Source organism: Acanthopagrus latus, chromosome 11 (assembly GCF_904848185.1).
Source record: "Acanthopagrus latus isolate v.2019 chromosome 11, fAcaLat1.1, whole genome shotgun sequence".
In the NCBI taxonomy this organism is placed as follows: domain Eukaryota; kingdom Metazoa; phylum Chordata; class Actinopteri; order Spariformes; family Sparidae; genus Acanthopagrus; species Acanthopagrus latus.
In genome coordinates, this window is record NC_051049.1 from 20,109,332 (window position 1) to 20,123,439 (window position 14,108).

The window sequence follows — 14,108 nt, forward strand, 5'->3', positions numbered from 1 at the left end:
GTACAAACCAAAAACAGGCCAGGGAGGCACCTGTATGATCATTTAATGCACCCTGTGGACCATCTCCACATGTGTTTTATAGTTTTAAACATTGAAAACAGTTTGTCTTTTAGTTCAGTGTCCACTGAACCAGCCTGGAAGGATGCTCTGCTAGAAGGCCGTGTCACGACTCAATGAAAAAGGACTTCAATCTTGATGTAACTGTCTGGAGGAAGGTCAATTGGCAGCATATGTTCAGCCATTAAAGTGTAGAGCAGGTTTCAAAAAAAGAAGACCACTAACAGAGGTCAGTAGCAGGCAGTGATCACACAGACATGACTAATGCTGCTATTTGATATTTAACTGTATATATGACCAACTCTTGCTGTGTTTGTTCCCAGCCTGTATTGTGGTCCAAAAAAGTACATTTAAACAAAAACATGTGGAGGAATTAGGTTCCATATCGAAACTGAGCTGCATTTGCATTTATTTATTTATATTATCCTATAACAAGAACACAATCAAATAGATAATGAACTCCTGTATCCAAGATGAGGGGAAAAAAAGAAAAACATTTAGAAAAGGCAGGATACTTTGAATCTACACTAACTTATTGACATTAAAAACAGGGATACTCAAACTGTAGGGGATATAAAGCCACACTGAGAATACCTGTGAGCATGTCTTTGTCAAAGTGTCCTATCTTTGGGAAAAGAACATCAGGTAGCACAAGTCCTGTTAATATTAACCTGAAGTGGTTAAAGCTTTATCTTTAGCTCGTTCGTGTTTTGTTGCGTCCTCGTGGGCTGTTTTCATCAGCTGTTTTTTCCTTGTTGTTCGACGCTCACATCATTGTGGGTATAAAACTAGTAATTTCCTTTGTTGACCACACCCTGGCAAAGCCCGGTTTGAGCTGAAATGCATCACCGGTGTTTGATTATTCTGATACCGAGTGTGAAATTACAGTTGTCATCACCACAGAGGACAGCATGTTTGATTTTAATTTTATATCTCCCTGTGTCAGCGTACTTCACTCTTCTCTCTGGATCCCGTTACATCTGATGATGCAGCCAGCGGATCATTTTGCTGTTTTAAATATCTCAAGCTCTTTATGTTAGTTAACAGCTGCGACCAGCTACCAACCAGTCAGCACTCACAGGACTTTAAAAGTGTAAAATCATTTTTGGAAATGGATGAGATGGCCAGTGTCTTTGAGAAGCTGTCAACAATTGTGGGATGAGGACACATGAGACTGCAGTATATTTAACTCTGACAGAATGGCTTCCTTTAAATCACAGTTTTCTCTCTCAAAAATGTGCTGTTTTTTACCACAGAGTTTGGTCTATGTGAGCAGACTAGTCCTTTGTTTGCGCTGTGGTTTATCATGTTTCCACACTGAAATGTATAATTAGTCCTTGTGTTTCACTGTGTGTCTCCTAAACACAGGTTTACCTCAATTAAACTAGAAACTAAATTGTGTTGTTTTGAGTGACGCTGGATTCTCTGAGGGAGAAATATTACTTTTTTTTTTTTTTTTTGTTCAGCTTATTCAGATTTTCGTTTGTTTCGAAAACATCAAAATCGGACAGTGGTAATGAGAGACTTTCTATATGCTTTGGTGTTATTTAAGGTTAAGTCTCCAACTCCATGTCTAATAAGAGCAGTAACCGTTCAGTATCCTGCGCTTAATTGATTTATCTCAGTCTTAGTCATTCATTCTCTCCACATGTGTTCTGGAAGTAAAAAGCTGCTCAGTGTGAGTTTGGGTAAGTTCCCTTCAACCAGATAAACCCCTTCACCACCTTCATATTTTCAAAATGTATGTGCAGAGCTTTATCATCTTAATGACAGTAATTTCATATTTCATATGGATGAAATATGAAATGAACACAGAAGTCATGGTTATATCAAACCGGCTGCTTCACTTTCAAGCCTGTTCCATGCAGTTTTCACACCAACTATGGTATTGATTCTGGCTCTCCTCCAAGGGACCGTCAACAAAAATCAACAATGAAAGGAAATGTATTGACAACACACAATAACACAATATGTTCCATGACAAATACTGTAATTTGCCCTGTAAAAATGTATTTAAAACTAATACAGACGTGTAGGAACATATCAAGTATTTCTTTAAAAAAAAACATATGAAGTAGACACTTGTGACGGGGTCACACCAGCTGCACCGCCTGTCAACATGTTCAGGTGCCGACCCTTGAGTACTCAGTGGTTATTACTACATTATTACCATAAAGGATCATTTCATCCATAGAAGGGAAAATTCATACATCATCTACTCAACCTCATGCTTACTAAAAGTAAAATAAAGATAAAGATGAAATTTCACAAATCATGTCTGGAGCTTCATAGCATTCTCCTAAACAACTGAGGTAGATGGAGACTTTTTTTTTTTTTTTTTGGAAAAAACATGAAATGTTTGAAATATCTCCATATGGCTCGCCCAATAAAATCCAAGTCTCCAGAAGCTGGAAGATCCCACAGTGACTTGAGAAGATGTTATTTACACCCCTTTTTAAGCTGAAATCTTCACTGTAAGCTAAGAGTGTTAGTGAGCACCACATCTGAAGTGTAGGCACGAGCTCGTCCACACGTCCAGGGTGTAAAAAATGTGTTTTTCCGATTAAATTGGGATCTCTGGGTTTCTGGAGTTGGAATAAGCGGCGTGAGCTGTATAGAGCTATTTTATGTACAATTTCACTCATTTTTGTATGTTTTAAAACAAGCTCCCATCTACTTCTGTTGTTGCTCCTGAAATGTTTTGTGAGCAACAGAACTTGCACGAGGCTGAGCAGATGCTTGAATTTGTGTGCTCATTGGTCGGACCACATCTATCTTTAAACTCGTACACACCTGTGAAGTTTCATGACTTCACCTTGTTATTGTGCTGACAAAATCAGACGGACATAAACACAGCACCGGCAAAGTACTCAAAACCACTTCTGCGGAGGTTCACCATAGGTGTGCCCAGCACCACATTTTGCCGTGGTGACACACACACACACACACACACACACACACACACACACACAGACTCACAAGTGGAAAACATTACCAGCCGATGATGTCTGGTAAGAAGAGAAAAGTCAGGAAAATGTGATTTATAAGGGCTGCACCTCACATAGTTTCTTCATTTACCCTGCACATAATTGTCTCGATTGAACATTTATGATTTGGTCCGCATCAGTCTTGGTGAAAAGCTGACGTGCACTTTTTAGAGAAGTTGTATTTCACGGCAGTCTGCAGTTCCAGTGATTTCTACAGCTCTCATTTTTCTGTGATGGAATGAGGGGAGCACAAACTGCATCGGTACAAGAAACACTGATGAAAACTTGGCTCGACAGAGAATCTATCACACGTTTTCTGAAAATGTGCCCAAATCAAGAGGAGTGGTTGAAGATTCAGCCAGAGGAGGACCACCAGAGGCTTGTGGATGGCCATCAACAGCCCCTTATTTACGTTAAAATGGCCAAGAGACAATTAACCAAATATTAGAAATACTGTCTGTGTATTTTTTTGAGCCAGCAGATTTGGTCACATTGTCACAAGACCCATAATACATTAATTATTAAACCAAAATGCATTAACGTTTGTTGTGGCAAAGTAGAGTGTGTGTTCCTCTCATTCCATCACAGCACCATGACAGCTGTGGAAATGACTTGAAACTGCCATGATGTACAGGAAATGATCGTTACGAAGGAAGGGCAAACTTTTGACCACGACTGTAGCTGTTGTGCAAAAATGGCTCAGTGAAATGCCTCAGTCATAGTACTCAATATTTCTTATTTAATGTTTGAGAAATATGATTCATCGGCTAGGTGTATGTAGTAACAGGCTTGATGGAAACGCACAGCTCCTCCGACACACTGCTCGAACATGTGGCTGCAGAGAGAGACAGTGTCGATATCTGCGCGGGTGCATCATCTTTGAGCACATCCCCACCAATTTCTTTCTTCCTTTTTTTTTTTTCTTTCTTGCCCCACTCCCTGCCCACTCGGTAGCGCGCGCCCTCGCATTTACCTACATCCCCTGCTCTGGAGGGAGGAGGGGAGGGGGAGGGAGGTGGGGGGTGTATGGGGGGCTGGCCCCTGCTGATTCAGAGGTTAGGAATTTGCATCTGATTACTGTTTGTCAACCAATGATCTGACTGTGCAGACCGGAGAGTCTCTCCACGCCTCTCTGTCTCTCTCTCCCTCCGTGCGTCTGTCGGGCTGTGTGAAACGTTGCGGGGCTCTCAAAAAAAAGAAAAGAAAAGAAAAGAAAACTCTGACAACACAACCGCACGCAAAAGCCGACTGCGCGGATATCATGCCGTCACGTGAAACCACTTTAATCGTAGCCGGTAAGCACACGAGCCACATCTCTTCTTCCTCTTTCTGGTGCTTTTCTCTCCGTGCGTAAAAAGCGAAGAGGGAGACTCACTGCGCTCACCGACGGGGAAAGCAGGAATGTGTCTTCCGGTTCCAAAGAGTGTAAAAACGGAACGGAAGCCGATGTGGTAAGTTCAAATGTATCTTTACTTCTCGCTCGCCTTTATAACTGTGTTATACATCATATTCTGTGTGTGTGTGTGTGTGTTTGCGTGTGTGTGTGGCTTCCTTCTTTTTCCGCTGCTTCTGGTTTACTTGTCACTCACAGGAGGCAGCTATTTTGTTGTAGTTTTATTATTATTTTTTTTTTTTTCCCCCCCCCTTCGATTTGACGTTATCTCATCGCCGGATCAATAGTGTATTGCTAAGGTAGCGGATGTGCTCACCTGCCATATGTCAGCCAGCAAACGTCATTTAACGTACGCTGGATGCAACGGCGCTGTTTCTTGTAATAGCTGTGAGATTTTCACACCGAGGTTTAACCGAATATAAAGAATTAAAACATATGTGTCTATGTCACAAGCTAGCAGAGGTCGTGTCTTTTTAAAATATATTTTCCTGTAAGAACAAAAAAAAACAAAAAACAAACACAGTGGCGTAACTGAAACTTTATTAGCCGCTGGCTAACGTTCGAGTAACGATCGTAAACTTGGTTTGATGTTCTTGTCGTAAAACCACGGCATGCTAACTTGGCTAGCCCTTTTAGCTAATATTACAAGCTGATTATTTAGCTCTAGGTCAGTGTCGGATAAACCCACTGCTCGTGTGAGTGTTGTGGAAAACCTGTGGGCTAAATAGCTAATTAAGATGAGGTTCGAGTTGTGGTGGGGGGAGGCTACATCAATTCAAACCCACTATGTGTTTTTCTTTTTAAGTTAAGTGTCCTTTACAACGTGACAGCTCATCCTCACACTTTGACCGGCCAAAATGCAGTGTTTGTTTGGGGGCAAAGAAGAGACAGTAAAATGAGACTGCGTTTTGGCCTTTTTTCGCTACTCATATTAATACCAGGGGTTGACTGATATGGCTTTTTCAGGGCTGATACTGATACTAGTCATCAGAAATCAAGGTGTCAACATTTAGAGCAACCAGTTAGGGGATGAAGCCAAGTACAGCTTGCTCAAGTACTGTTCTCAAATACATTAGAGGTACTCTGCTTGTGTGTTCTCTCTCTCTCTCTCTCTCTCTCTCTCTCTCTCTCTTTGCTTCTTTATGCTTCCCCTCCAATACATTTATCTAAGTTTGGGTACTAGTTGCTTTTCAGATTCACATCATTTGGTGTTTATAGGTCATTAATGGTGATGCAGTGTGGATGGTTCATTGTGTGAAAGGATGTTGCATCATAGTCAAAGTAGCTCATTTTAACGTTTATTTTATTAAACGCCAGTCGGACAGAAAACTCACCGGTAATCAAAAAATGCTGAAGAACAGCCCTCATCATAGGCTGATCTCTAATTGCTAACACCAAAAAACAGAGTGGGAGTGATGTTTTATTGTTGTGTGAGACATGTGCAAACTGCAAACATGCACTTAAAGATGCAGCAAGTATCCGTCAAGGATCAACACAGGCTCATATTTATCTAATTTTAAAGGAGCACTGTGTACTTTTGGGGAAGAATTTCTAATCAGGAAAAAGCTGATGGCTGTTTTTTTTTCCCCCTTTTATGTCCTCACAAACCAGTTGAGCCTACTGTGTTTGTTTTCATTACTGAATAAATTGAATAAACAAACTTACCTTAAAGTACAGCATAGTATCATGCCATTATGGTGTTGGCCACCTTTCTAGCTTCAAACTGTTCTCTGGGTACCTTATTTCCTTTGACAACAGCTTGTTTAATCAGTCACAGAAAAGATTGTTTTAGCTCAGTGATATTGTTGAGTTTGAATTTCTTCTCCCAAACCACCAATTGCCGATTAACATCTACATTATATTATTTGAATGAAGTCCTCAGGCTGTGTTGGCTTCCCACAGGTGATATTACTTGAATTGCTTGGTATTTCTGTGGAAGTGCAAAACAAAGGTGGAGTCAGTGGATAAAAGAGTCCGTCAGCATCTGCTGAGATCAAGTCAAATCCAACATGTCAGGGGAGTGATACAGACACGATGAGCTGCCTTCAGTGCCACAGCCGGGTGGTGGGAAAATCTGCTGTACATAACAGGCAGTGTATGACGTCAATGGACATTAAAGGGGGAAGCAAACTTTTTATCCCAAGTGGATTCGTAAAGAGCTTAGGAAGGCTTCCTTCTGGTTTTTTCAGGAGATACTGATTGGTTGTGTCAAGCTGACAAACCTCACAGCCACAACCAAAACTGACATGGTTTGTGGTTGGTGTTATAGTTTCTCACCAAGTAGCGGGGGTGGGGAAGAACAGGCACAGGAAGCTAGTTTGGTTTTAAAGCCTCGTATAGCACTTTGTCTTAATGACCTTAAACATATACATTCTCAGAACAGAAAGTCTGGCTTCAGTAGAGAACTTCATTGTTCTGGGCTGATGTAAATGTGTTTGTCTTGGAGGTGTTTCCACCTTGTCGAATCGAAAGCTTTAAGTTTATTTAAACATAGATTTTTAACAACATTTTGGCTTCGCTATGATGTCACAAATTAATGAGGAAATGAGATTCAGAAAGCTCCACCAAGAATCTGAATGACAGGAACAGGATGAGGCCAAGAGAGTGTTTTCCTTTGGAAGTTTACTTTTGGATGTTTATGGTGAACGACCACCAGCCATTGGTCGACTACTAGTCGAATTATACGGCACTAATGTTACCAAGTACTTTGACAGGGAAGCAGTCATTGTTTACTGATTCCATTTAAAATTTGACTTGACACGCCAAATATCTTTCATGTCGAACTGCATAAGGTTTCAGTGTTAAAGGATAACGAAAGTGTACAATGTTAAACGGTATAACTTGGCACTGGCGGCCTCCCAGTATGATCATTAAGCACTGAAATTCTTAAGAGATTTCCAAGCCCTTGCTGCACCCTGCACCCCACCATATTCCAATCACCTTACACGCTTGCCCATACATTGCCAAACTAATCTGTTTGGTCTCATCTGGCATATGGTATCCTATGGCCGGCACCAGCTCAGTCAGTGTTTCCAGTGGAGAGAAATACTGCTGCAGCAGGGGGGAGCTCAGGAGGTTGGGGGGCAGGGGGTGTTGGGGTGGGGGTGGGGGGGCGTTTATGTTGTGGATTAGAAATGTATGGCCAGCGATCAAGTTCAGGTCTTAAAAGGCCTTCCCTTGTTTTTGCATAATGTTGGCTGGCACTAATAAGTAATGTATGTTAGTTACACAGCTTGTTATGAAAGCAGGTTTATATAAAGACGCTTGTTGTCGCTCTTGATTTGAAGAAGTGGCGCTTATGTTGTATTTTTGTAGACACAATTTCACATCACAGAAAGTTGTTGAATAAATCGTAGACCTTAAACCTGGAGATATATATTAGACTTAGATTGATTCTGTAGGATTTTAGTTATCAAACTATAATGATATAGCTTGATTACTGCATCTGTCCCATCTGAAAGCTGCATTAGTTATGTAATGCAGGTTTATAAGGTTATGAGGCTGTTGTAGCTGATGGAAATTAATCTTATTACAGGCACCAGTAGTTACCTTATGGCACAGTGACTATGTCACAAATTGCAAGTACTTGCATCAAGAAAAATGTCTGCAACAGTTGACCCATTACCAGACAGACACCTAATGAAGAACTCTAAGAAAATCAGTTAATGCATTCAAAAAGACAACATTTATAGAAATGTAATGCAGTGCTAAAACGGTTGGTCAGCAGAAATTTAATTGAAAATGGGACTTGTCATAGCTAACAGACGTATTGCTTCTTGGCCAACATCCCTGTGTGTCATGTCATAGCGTTGACGTAGTGTGCTCTTGGTTCCTGGGAGTGTGTTCCGTTCTCTTGCCATGTGAAACAGTCCGCCTGGCCTCAAGTGCTTGATGAGATCTGAACTGAAACCAACTCTGGTTCACACAAAAGCCAGTGTGTTAGCCATGTTCATCTCATATAGAATCCAAGTTGCATTTGTCATTTGTAGATTCACACTTAAGTGTGTTTAAGTTTGTTCATTGCACACACTGATATGCAAAGTGGGCTGGGTTGTCATTCAGATGTTAACTTCCTGTCTAATCTCAGCCTGGGGGTATTTAAAGAAGATTTGGAAGAAGTAAGCGCAATATGCCAATGGCATGTTTGCCTTCGAGCATTTATGCTGACTGAGTGGCAGTCACTGGAAAATGGCCAGTAAACTGGTTAGTGGCAGTGAATTAATGACAGACAAACATGTAGAGACAAGACAAACAGGTCTGATGTCTGTTTTCTTGTTACCAAACTATAATCCTTTACAAGGTTGTGAGGGCAGCTTTAAATGTAGTCATTGCATTACCCTTTAAGTCAGAAAGGTGTGGACTCAAATGTGACACTCAAATGTTTCAGTAGTAACCCACCTGTAAATATTAGTGTTAATTGTATCAGAGTGAATGTGAGTGCTGTTTGTGCACCACAAGCTTTCCTGCCATTAAAGAAGTGGGAAGCAGCGTGGCTTGGCTGGCTTTCAGCTGTTCCTGTGCCAAAAGCTACATTTCTGAAGGGCCTGTGCTGCACGTGGGGCTTCAACTCTGTTATGCTGCCAAAAACTGCAGGAAAAAAAAACTCACAAGTTACTTCACTGCCTGGGCCGGAGCCATGGGGGAATCCCAGCAGGGCTGACGGTGACGCAGGCAGAGCCGGCTAAGGAGAGGTCTGAGAGCTTTTGGGATACCCTGCAGTTCCTGCACCGAGCTGCCAGGACAGTCGCAGCCTTTGTGTATTCAGGCAGTGGTCGACACTTGGGTCAGTGTCAGCGTGATCTATCCTGGTACATATCTGCCTGGATACCAGCACACACAGCTGCAACATGCTGACATGTCTGTCAAACCTGAAGCATTTGTATTTCATGTTGGCGTCTGCAAGCTCTGGCAGCCTGCCCGAGCAATCAAAAGCTAATTTAATTGGATCCTTGCCAAAAGCTACACATCCCTTGGGAGCAGGCGTAGCTGCCAGTTTTCATTAGGCCAAGCACAGGCACATGAAACTGTAACCTACATTTAGCACAGAAGTGACAATTTTTGTTCTGGATGCCCCTCCCGGACAATGCACAGAGCTCTTTATCTAAGATTTCCACTCGCCTCTCTGCAGACAAAAGACTTGATTGTTAAAGATCACAATGCCATGACGTGACTGCACAGTCACCATATAAACCAACACGTTAATCCAGTTTGGGACGTTCATGCCATTCAATGAAAATGCAAACCCCCTACCCCACCTCTCCTGCACTAGAGGAGCTATCATCATACCGTCAGTCTAGAGTTTCAACAGCAGTGCATTGAACGCTGCGAGCAGCAACATGCAGCCCAGCGCCTGGATCTCTGAGAGTTTTTATGGCAAAGTCGGTTAACACATGTGAGGAATTTGGCTACGTGTGTTGTCTCTGCAGCAACCTGAGTTGTAGAGGTAGTAGAGTTGTTTCCCCCTACACAATCCTCACATGGTTTCCTGGCAAAACTGACGACACATTTAAAGGAAGCTATGGACATGAGTACAAGTACAAAAGCTTTAGTTGTCTGATTTCTGCAGAACAGAATGCAGATTTTTTTCCTTAAGCAGTGAGTGTTTGCTCATTGTGAACAAGAATGGCCTGTGTTTTTCCACTAAAGCTGTCATCACATGGGATTTATGTGTGCTCTCATAGAGTCTTCATGTAAAGCTATAGGTAAGGTTGTTACATGGGGAGGTCAATATCCACACTTCCGCTGAATCAGCAGATCCTATATTTTTTTTTCATTTCAACTATTCATCTGGCAACTATTTCATGGTTAGGGGAAATGCTTTCATATATAGCTTCATTCAAATGTCTTCTGTGCGTTTCCCTGTGGGCTTTCCTGTCTTTAAATAACACACGTCTAACATATAGAAAACAGTCTTTTTAACCCACGTAGGAATATTTTGTTCCACTTGACCCTTTTTATTCAAGAACAAAGACTAAAGAAGGTGGGTCTTTTAGGTTAATACTCATATTTCGTGACCTGAGTCACTCATAGCTGGAGTCTTCTGCCAACATCCATCGACTTGTATAAACCATCATCAACTTACTAATTAAATGTAAATGTGTTGTTATTAGACGTTAATTAACAGTTATTTAACTTTTAATTAACAATGAAATATTTATTAAGCTGCAAAGTACATAAACATCAGTTACAACTTTGCAATAAACAATTTATTTATCATTAATACTCATTTAACATGTATTAATTATGGCTATGATAGTTTTTACCATACTAGTAATTGAGCCAAATATCTACATTACAACTGAATTTAAAAGCACGAGGCTTCAAGTCTTTTTTCCTTTCTTTCTTTCATCCATTTGAAAGAGAAAAACAACACTTAACTCCAGATATTTTGTATTTATTAGATCGAACTTCAGATCATTCCTGCTGTAATATCAGTTCTGATCACTTTTTGCCTCACTCGCCTGCACAGCTGACTCTTGATAGATAGCCACAGATTTCACTGCTGAGAAGTGGATCACTGGATTATTTTTGCTATATGCCCACTTAATTTATGGCATAGCTGGGGCTAATCAGATTTGGCTCGCTGTGTTGCCTCGGCTCACTGGAAGAGGTCAGTGGAAAGTGCGTGACGAGCCAGTGCGACACTTCCTCAATGATCTTGTTGTTGGTGCATCGAGGCTCAATGGAGCCTGTGTTATTGCCTTGCGAGGTAATACTGCAAGGAATGTGAGAGAGGGACGCATAATCAAGACCAGCACCACTGACCGACTTCTTGTTTTTATGCCTTTTTTTTATGTAGAAAGGAACATGAATGGCTACTGTTTGGCCACTCCCGCCACAGTTACTCTTTAACTTCTGCCATATTAACTGCTAACCACTTTATGTCATAAACCAGACTAATTAGAAAACACACAAAGCTAAATGAAACTGACTTTGATAAAAATCGTTGCATCAAAATAGAATGAAATTTACCTTGAAATTAATTATCACACAAAATGTATGATGTAAATCTTATTATTTCATTTTCATATGAAATGTTATACATCTGTTGTGACTAGTATGTTGCAACCCAATATTTTTTTTTTACCCAAACAGGAAAGGATTTTTATTTATATTTTCGTGTTTCCATTTACATCTTTAAAATAAGCATTTAGGTTTAAGATAAAGGACATTTCCTGTCAAACACCAGGATGTTAAATGAGATCTTGTCTGTTGCCACCACACATGTTGTTTTTGCACAGCACAACAGTGAACTAGGGCTGCAATATACAATAAGAAATCATAATGCGATTATTTTGACATATATTGCGATATGATTCACTATTAGTGGGAATGATCATTTTTGCATTGGAATTTTCATTTTCTGAGAAACTATTCAAATGATGATGATTTTTATATATAGTTCTTGAATACCATTATTATGATGCACTTTTGCATTTATCAGAAACTTTGCATCTTCTGTGGATATTACAATTGGCCGTATTGTGATTTAGCTGCACGGAAGCGACTCAGTGACAGAGAGAGGCTGACTGAGAGGTTGATCTAATGCACCCACTTCATACAGGGTTAGTGCTAATGCTTTTAGCTTAGCAAGCTACAGTGAAGATTTTGGCTTTTAAAAAAGGGTCGTCATCTACTTCGCTCATTTAGGAGAAAACTGCAACACTGTTTTGCTGTTAAGTTACACAAATGTTTTGTGGACTACAAAACTTGACCTTGCTTTCAGTCGGCATGAAGGTGAGCAGGTAATGACAGAATTTTTTTATTTTGAAGTGAACTTATCCTTTGAACAAACAGCCCTGAGGCTGATTGCTGCCTGGCCTGTCAAACTGCTTAGATTTTCCCCATAAATAGACTTATACACGAAAAGAGTTTGAAGTAGGAGAGGTGGTGCTGTGCCTTTCCCCCTGACGTCTTTCCATGTCTGTAACACTTGCAGGCAATTATAGGCATGATACTTTCAAAAATGTTTAATGTGATATGATGTTTTCACATGTCAGGATTGGAAAGTTCCAAAGTTATATCAATATCAAAGAAACAAAGATGGACTGATAAAAGCTGTCTTGAGATAGAACGGTCAGATACCAGAAAGGAGGTGTCATATTTGTCAAGGAACGTTTGTGTTGATAACATCAGTACAAAGCCTGTTTCACCACTAACACAGCAGTATGTACACAGTGCACATAACAACGGTGCTGAGAGATAATAAAATAATTCCTGTCACTTCAAACCACACACACACTACACTCCATGGCTGGTTTTGATAGAAATGATCCGACAAGAATCAGGTTGAAGTCTTTCGTTCAAAGCCGGTGTACCATGAGCATGAACGCGATCGCTAATTTGATTAAAAAAAGTACATCTTGTGCCACCTCATGAAATCAAACTGCATCAACAGGAGATCCAAGGAAGGCATTATGGTGCCACCCCCACTGATTTTACATGGGATCATCAGGAAGTGAAGAGCAGGAACAGCAGTGCCAAGCACCAGAGATGGAAAATCACAATTGATCACTGCTGCTTTAAGAATCTGGTTCTCTCTGCTTTTCCAGTCTAGCAGAACAGACAGAAGTTAGTTTTGATCTCTCGCAAAAGACCTCAGTCATTTCATCTTCAACCACACGGTGTTATCAGGCAAAAACAAGATGATTTCTTTCAGTACACTAAGTGAAAACTGAAATGAAATGCAAGATATGAATCTGCACATAGGTTGGCATATGAAACTGCTTATCGATGAAAGACCCTGGTGTTTGTGTGTGTTGCAGTTCCAGAACTTCAGGAACTCTTACTGCACGTTTATAACACAAATGCTGAAAAATCATGTGCAGTAAATACTTCACATTCATTGATATTAGAAAACTTAAATGCTCTTTCCGGACTCCATTTTGCTGGTTTCGTCAATGTGAGCAGCCATTCGTATACATATATGTGCCAATGTGCATGTATGTGAGGCAGCATTGGTCTCTTTATCTCGTTGGAATTAGACCCTTAGCTCTCCTCCTTATCACTCTGCCCTGTTTGCTCAGACCTTGCAATCTTCCACCTCTCAAATGTGGGTTTAAAAAAAAAAAAAAGAAAAGAGGATTAACCCATTAGCTCTCATCATTTCTACTTTATCCTTCATTCAGCCAACTCTCAAAGTTTCCGTCCCACTGCCCCCAGCCCCCACATGCTACTTATGGCAGCAGGCCGGCCTTCCTTTAGCCAATTAAGGTTTTAAATGAGGCCTAAGGGTCTTAAAGGGTCAGCTATGCATTTTGAGCGATTGCGATTTATGTTTGTTTTTATGGTATGCCTTATGGTGAAATCGAGGGGAAATTTTTGCATTAGTGGACAAAGTGCTGTCACATAATCTTCCATGTATAAAGCTTTCTATCACATGATCATTTCTACATCTCATGAGACTATCGCTCACAGGCGGTGTGCACGCTTGGTTTGGTTTCTCCCAGGACGAGTTATTTTTCTACCCTGTCATAAAATGCAAATTTAAGCCTTTAAATGAATGAAGGAATGAGATGAATGTGCGAGAGAGAAAACGAGTTGGACAGCAAACGTATAAACTGGCAGTGCTGAGATGGAGCTGTTACTGCAATCAGAAAGGGGATGTATTTAAATATTTAATTTATTGTCAATTATTGACTATTGATTCCTCAGTTTCCAGAGTTATTTTT

General features: G+C 40.6%; 1 protein-coding gene across 2 annotated transcripts in view; it reads left to right on the forward strand.

Moving 5' to 3' along the window:
• The first annotated feature begins 4,076 nt into the window (after window positions 1-4,076).
• arid3a (AT rich interactive domain 3A (BRIGHT-like)) overlaps window positions 4,077-14,108 on the forward strand; it is a 48,981-nt gene continuing 38,949 nt past the window's right edge. For both annotated transcript variants that reach the window (XM_037114594.1, XM_037114596.1), the window contains exon 1: window positions 4,077-4,495. The gene's annotated coding sequence lies outside the window, so the exon portion shown is untranslated. The remainder of the gene's footprint in view (window positions 4,496-14,108) is intronic.